Raw genomic sequence first — 6594 nt, forward strand, 5'->3', positions numbered from 1 at the left:
AAATATCTTAGGGATGAAGTGAGGAAGCGACGCAAGGATGGGGTGCAAAGGAGCAGAAGGAAATGATTCCAAGTCTCAGAGTGGATTTTCACAACATGGTGCATTCCTCAGAGTACACGCCTCTAAAATACTAGAAAGAAAAGCCTGGAGCCTTCTGAAGGCTGCTGGAATCACTCCGAGGATAAAACCCAAACACATTTACTACACAAATCCCCCGGTAGCTTGCAACAGATGAACCAAGGACAGTTAAGCGGCGCTGCTTGCACAGCTCTCCTCGCCAGCTCAGGTCGGGCTCTGGGGCCTGGGGAGGAGGCAGAACCAGCACCGCTGCCCTGCCGCGCCCCATCTCATCAGCCCTGGCCCCCAACCAAGGCCGGGGAAGGCCCCAGTCCCCCAAGGGACATCCCGGCGCAGCGGCGGGCCGCTCCGTAGCGGGGGCGCCGCCGGCGGCAGTGCCAGGGCAGACCGGGACCGCCGCCCCCTTCCGCCGCTCACCAGCTGCTTGAGGTCCTCCTCGGAGAGCCCAGCGTAGCGGTACCGCTGCTGCTCGAACTCGTATCGCGTCGTTTTCACCACCACCGCCACCCGCGACGGACGGAACCCGCCGCCCGCCGCCACCCCCTGCCCTGCCGCCGCGGAGCCGCTGGCGGGACTCAGCCCGCGGAGGGCGAGGAGGCGGCGGCGAGTGCCGCCGAGCAGAGGCAGCCCCGGCAGGGCGGAGGACAGCCCCACCGCCCGCTGGCAGAACAGCAGGGACCGGCGAGCGGCCGCGCGGTTGGCGAGGCAGAAATAGCCACAGAAGAAGCGCCGCGCAGAGGACATGGTCCCGGCTCACCGCCCGCCCGAGAGGGCGCAGCGCAGCCCGGCGCCGGCTGCCCCGCTCTGAGGCGGCTTCCCCGCCCGAGCAGCGCTCAGCACACATGGCACGGCCGCACCGCGCGACCCCACCCCCCAGTGCGCAGGCGCCGTCTCCACCAATAAGGAAGAGCGCCGCCAGAACATCCGCCCCCTCCCCGCCGGGGCGGGGCTGAGAGCGGCGGGGCGCCGCGAGCTCATGCGCGCTTCAACACGAACCGCGCCGGCCGGAGGCAGGGGGGCGGGCACAGCGCGTGACTGGGCTCCCCCACTCTTCCCGCCGTCTCCCGGCACTCAGCACTGCGCATGCGCCGGACGCGCTGCTGGTACCCCCCTCCCCCCCCTAAACCCAACCCCCTCCCGCCGCTGCCCCTCCTTCTCTTTCTCAGTGACCGGCGGGAGGGACGGGGCTGTGGACACGTAGGCGGGTGCGGGGTTCTCACGCCTCGTGCCACCGGACCTACTGAGGGGTCGGGTTCCCTCAGACGGTGCCTCTGATCCACCGACACAGGGGGTGCCGCCTGCGCCCCTCCGCCGTGCGCTCGGCTTTCTGGTACGCTGGCAGTGTGCATGTTGAAGGCAGATGCTGTTCTGTGTTCTAGCTGATGGGAACAGCGGGAATACTGAGGTGGGCCTCGATGTGGTGTCTCACTGGGAAGCTGGCTTAAACTGGTCTGAATCACAGAACTTGTCTCAATCACAGATTGGAAAAGGCCTTTAAGATCAAGTGCAACCTTTGCCCCAGCCAGCACTGCCAAGTCCACCACTAAACCATGTCACTGAGGGCCTCCTCTACATGGTTTTTGAATACTTCAGGGATGGCGATTCCACCACTGCTTTGGGAAGCCTGTTCCAATGCCTGAGCACCTTCTCTGTGAAATTTTTTCTAATATCCAATCTAAACCTCCCCTGGCACAGCTTGAGGCCATTACCTCTTGTCCTATCACGTTACTTGGGAGAAGAGACTGACCCCCACCTCGCTACCACCTCCTTTCAGGTGGTTGTAGAGAGCAATAGTCTGAGGAAAAGGCCTTTGAAAGTTAGAAAAACACAACAGGTTTTGTGTTTTAAAATTACTAAGAGAAGCATGTAGTTTGAGAAGCCTATCTCTTATTCGTGACTTCTCTGGCCTTACTGTATTTATGGCAATGTCTGAGGAAGCACAGTAAAAGGCAATGTTATGAAAGCAGTTCTCCTGGGAGAGACCTGTGCAGCAGCACTTTGAGGACATGTGTGTTTGGCAAGCCCAGGTAAAAAAACCCACCAAATAAATAATCGATCTAGATTACTTTTAATGTGGTTTTTTTACATCATTAATAATAACTGCCTTCTCAGGCACTGGCTTCCACACACAGTACTGCTGCACTGAAAGCATGCTTACACATGTTTGTCTCATTACTCACCCTGTGCCTGTGCTTTCCCTGTGGGAAGTCACGGCTTGTCTCTGTGGGGAGGGATTGAAGCAGCAGCTTTTACCTGTCAGTGCAGCACCCTTCTACAATGCTTTGCTAAGAGAGTCTTAGGAAATGAGAGTAGCTAAAGCCTTACAGCCTTTCCCTACTCCTGTATAATGTAAGAATTTCATCTGGTCTTCACTGACGGGTAGGGGGATTTTCTATCTACTGATTAGCTTAGCCTTGAAGGAAACCACCATAAACCAGATTACCAGAGGAGTAATTAAACACAACTAATTCCCTTGCTAATCAGAAAATGCCTCATTCTGTATAACAATTAACTTTTGGATTGCACAAAGCAGTAGGTAATACAAGTTTCTGGAGACGAAAAGATACAAGAGGTTTTGAAAATTTACAGCTCTGTTATGAATGTTTTATAGCTTATTTGACCTTATATCTGCTCCTCTAGTATTCTGTGCTTCATGTGTTACCTCTTTGAACTGGTTTGATCTTTCTTTGAAAAACAAATCAGCGTCAACCACTAAGGCAAGCCTGAATATGGAGCAGTATTCTACTCTGAGGCTATGCATGGTCTTTTGAATTAATGACCACAGTAAGCATTATAAGAATAACATATTAAATATATATTCTAAAATGTGAATTCAAAACAGTAAATGACATTCTAATGTGCTGGAAGCAGACCTGAGGCATTGAGTGTGAAGTGATTCATCTGGGGTTCTCAGAAAGAAGTCTTACTTTGGAAATGAATATACTTACAAAATGTTTGATAGATACTACTTAACTTCTCCCTTACTATATCTTTTGATTTGAACATACACTTGTACACAGGAACAGGACACATGTTACTTGTCAGATGACACTCGACTTATTTTGAGACATGTTCACAGTTTGTGACATATGACATGCTTCATGCCCCATCTTCAGTGAGTTCAGAGCAACATACACAAGTGCATTAAGGGGCAGATTTGTTAATAAGCACAGGCATTTTACTCTGGTACTCTTCTATGGAGCAGGGTGAATTCCCACTGTAATAACTATTTAAACCCTTGGCTGACAACAGCCAACTTTATTTTGGGCCTGGAATACTTCAAAATTCCTCCTGGAAACAGACACCTCAGTACTGCCTGAGGTAAGGAAAATGCCCATTTTAGACACCAAGGAGTTAGAATACATGAGCTAAATTTCAACACACAAATCCATAGAAAAATGGGCATCCTTAGCTCTACATTCTTCAAGTTATATAGTGGACTTAAAAAAAACCCCAAAAAACTATGAAGTAAATGTAAAATAATCTATTCTGTGTTACAAAACAATGTAACTGCAAAAATTTCTGTGTTATGCTAAATTATTCCTAAGTCATTATGCTAGCTGCAGAACTGGCAATGCATGACTGTACCAAATGTAGCCCTCTTTCATCTCAAAGAATGTATATATTGCTCCCAGTGCACTTACAATCTAAGACAAGTGTTCTACTCCTTATTGAAGTCTGTCAGTAATGCCTTTCTGTGATCATTTAATTAATAACCAGTTAATATAATTAACTAGTCCAACCATTGGCATTCCCTAAACTTCCTTTATATGCCCCTAAGTACTACTGGTACCTGAAAATGGTGGTTCTGTCTTTGTGTTGAAAATCATAATGCTGCCAGTGTTAGCTGCGTTCACAGAGGAGGTAAACAGACCATCACTGTAACCTTTCACAGCACTGAGTCCTCAGATTTTGAGTCCAGCTGAACATCTGTTAATTTTGACTATCCATAAGAGAACTCCAGACTAAAGCTTAGAGAACACGTCACTTGTGTGACACGTCAGACTCTTACAGGTGGATTAACACATTAGCTGATGTATTCTGACTGATTTTCTGATCCCAGAGTTTGTCCATATGTGCTTGCATTTTGCTTGCAACTTACGTCCCTCATCAGTGATTATACAGTTAGGTCATTTGCTTCATAAATTCTGAAATAGAGGAATTTAAGCATGAAGAGAATGCTTCAGAAAAAAAAAGGAAAATAAAAATGCACTTATGAATGTAAATTATTGAGGGTTTTTTTTTCAGACAGAACCAATGAGAAGGGCAAGCTTTCTTGTCCACACTTTCATTAAAACACATTTTAATTACAGGAATTTACTTTTCTTCTTTTCTTTCCACTCCTTGCTAATGCAAAGCAAATTACACCATCCCTGAAGCAGACTTACATGACTGACTTCACCATTTCAGAACCAATTTGAATATGCTCAAACAGCTGCAGAAACATCATTTTGTAAGAAGTGTTTGTGAAAGACAGGTCAGGAATCTGAACTCCACTTTTTAGACAACTGCTCTGCAAAAGGCTATGTGTGGTTCTTCTGGATTTTCCTGCAAGCATGCCCCAGCAGTTGGTCCTCTAAACCCAGCTAGGGACAAGAGGATGCTCTTTCCCTCCCTGTCCATGTTGCACAGGCTGTCAGGAGCCCTGAAAGCTGTATCACATGTGCTGAAGGTTTTTTGTGCACTAATTCATTCACTAGAGACATTACTAAACTCTCAACTTTACACAGTTTGCAAAAACTAATTCAGAGGTCACTAAAGATCATGACATAAAAACCTAAGTGACAAGATTTAGAAAGAGATACAATTACCTCCATGATGAAAATAAACCATTTAAGCTATCCTATCCATGTAGATTTTGATAGAAACTCACAATCTTAGTGTCAAATATGTGCAAATGTATCCTTATATTGGGAATTGTTAGTTTTCCCTGCTTTTGGAAGTTATTACTGCACTAATAACAGAAGAGCTTTCAGTCTATTATGAATATAATTTGATCACTGGGATTTGTTAGAAGTAACAATAAATAAATAAAAAACATTCATTTGAAAAGAACATAGAAGAACATGTTGCTCTTCAAGCAGCAAAATGTGTGACGTCTAGTTTCATATGGATTTGGGTCACATCCATACAACCCTCTACAGGCCACAGCAATAGTAATCTCAGTTGTACATCCCTCTATGGTTTCTTTCTCCTCCCTCCCAGAAAATGCTGCAGCTTGTTCAGAAACAGGTATGAGCCAGTCAGCCCCACAAGCCTCACAGGAAATACCAAGCTCACACCAAGCTTCCCCTGAAGCTTTTTTCTCAAAGGATACCTTCCTCTGAATTCTGTCACTCAGTAACTGCCATTTTCCTTGAAGAACTTCAGTTGCATCTGAGCTTTCTACCTCCCATCTGATTTTTCCGAAACTGAACAGTGGGCTGGAAGCGGGTCTGACACACTGGTGGATGAGGTACACAATGGTTTAAATCTCATTTCCTTAGGAAAGCGGGCTTGAAATTCTGCAGCATGGAAGTAACTGTCTGTAGAAAGCTCTAACAGAGACACAAAATAACACAACTAGCTGTAAGAAAATTGTTTATTCTTCAGGGATAGAAATTGTTGCTCCAGCTGTCCTAAAATGACAAACTTTACATTTTCAAAACTGAGTTAATATATCACATATATTCTGCCTTGAGAAACAATGAATTTTAGTGCAAGGAGACTAAACAGAATAAATAATTAGGCTCTCAAGAGTAAAGAAACACGTGTGTTTGTATGTTTATATGTCCTCTATTACCACAGTATCCAAACTCTTTAGTTAAATATCTCTTTTTCTCCTCAGCTTTAGGAGACATAGCTTCATGTTACAGAATGTGTGTGTCCCCATGAGTGTGTGTGTTTGTATACTTGTGCATATGTAACAACATTGGGAAGAGGCAGATCAGAACAGTTTATTGTGAACAATCATAAGCTTTGTTCCTTATGCTGTGAGTGCAAGTGACAAAGTTTTTAAGTACTGTGTCTGCAAAAGTTCTGTTGTGCCTGCCCTGGAACACTCTGTTTGTCAAAGATTTTACAGCTGTAGTAGAATTTAGAGGAGTATCATGACACTCAGGTGCTTAAATCTTGTTTCACGGAAGGCTTTGATTATCAGAACAGACTTTGAAATCAAAGTCTGCATTCCGTGCATAGCCAGCTGAACTCTAGGGCAAAGTTATCACATGACCTGTTGCTAAATACATATAGCTGCTGTGCTTTTACAACTGCTGAAATTTTTATCACATGGAGCTTTCTTCCTGAGTTGCAGCAATGAAACATGAAGATCAGCAATGCAAATACTGTTGTGGTCATGAGTGTGGCTGACAGAAGAGACAAACTGTACAGCTAGTTATGGAAGGAACATTTTTGTTATCGGCAAACTGAATAGTCAAAGGGAATCCCAGTGCTTTGCTGTCTGACACAGATGCTCTGTTGTGAAGCACTCCTCTTTTCCTAAAGGCAAAATTCCAGTCCCACTTCACCTTACTGTCA

This window comes from Psittacula echo, assembly GCF_963264785.1.
Source record: "Psittacula echo genome assembly, chromosome: Z".
NCBI classification, from domain to species: domain Eukaryota; kingdom Metazoa; phylum Chordata; class Aves; order Psittaciformes; family Psittacidae; genus Psittacula; species Psittacula echo.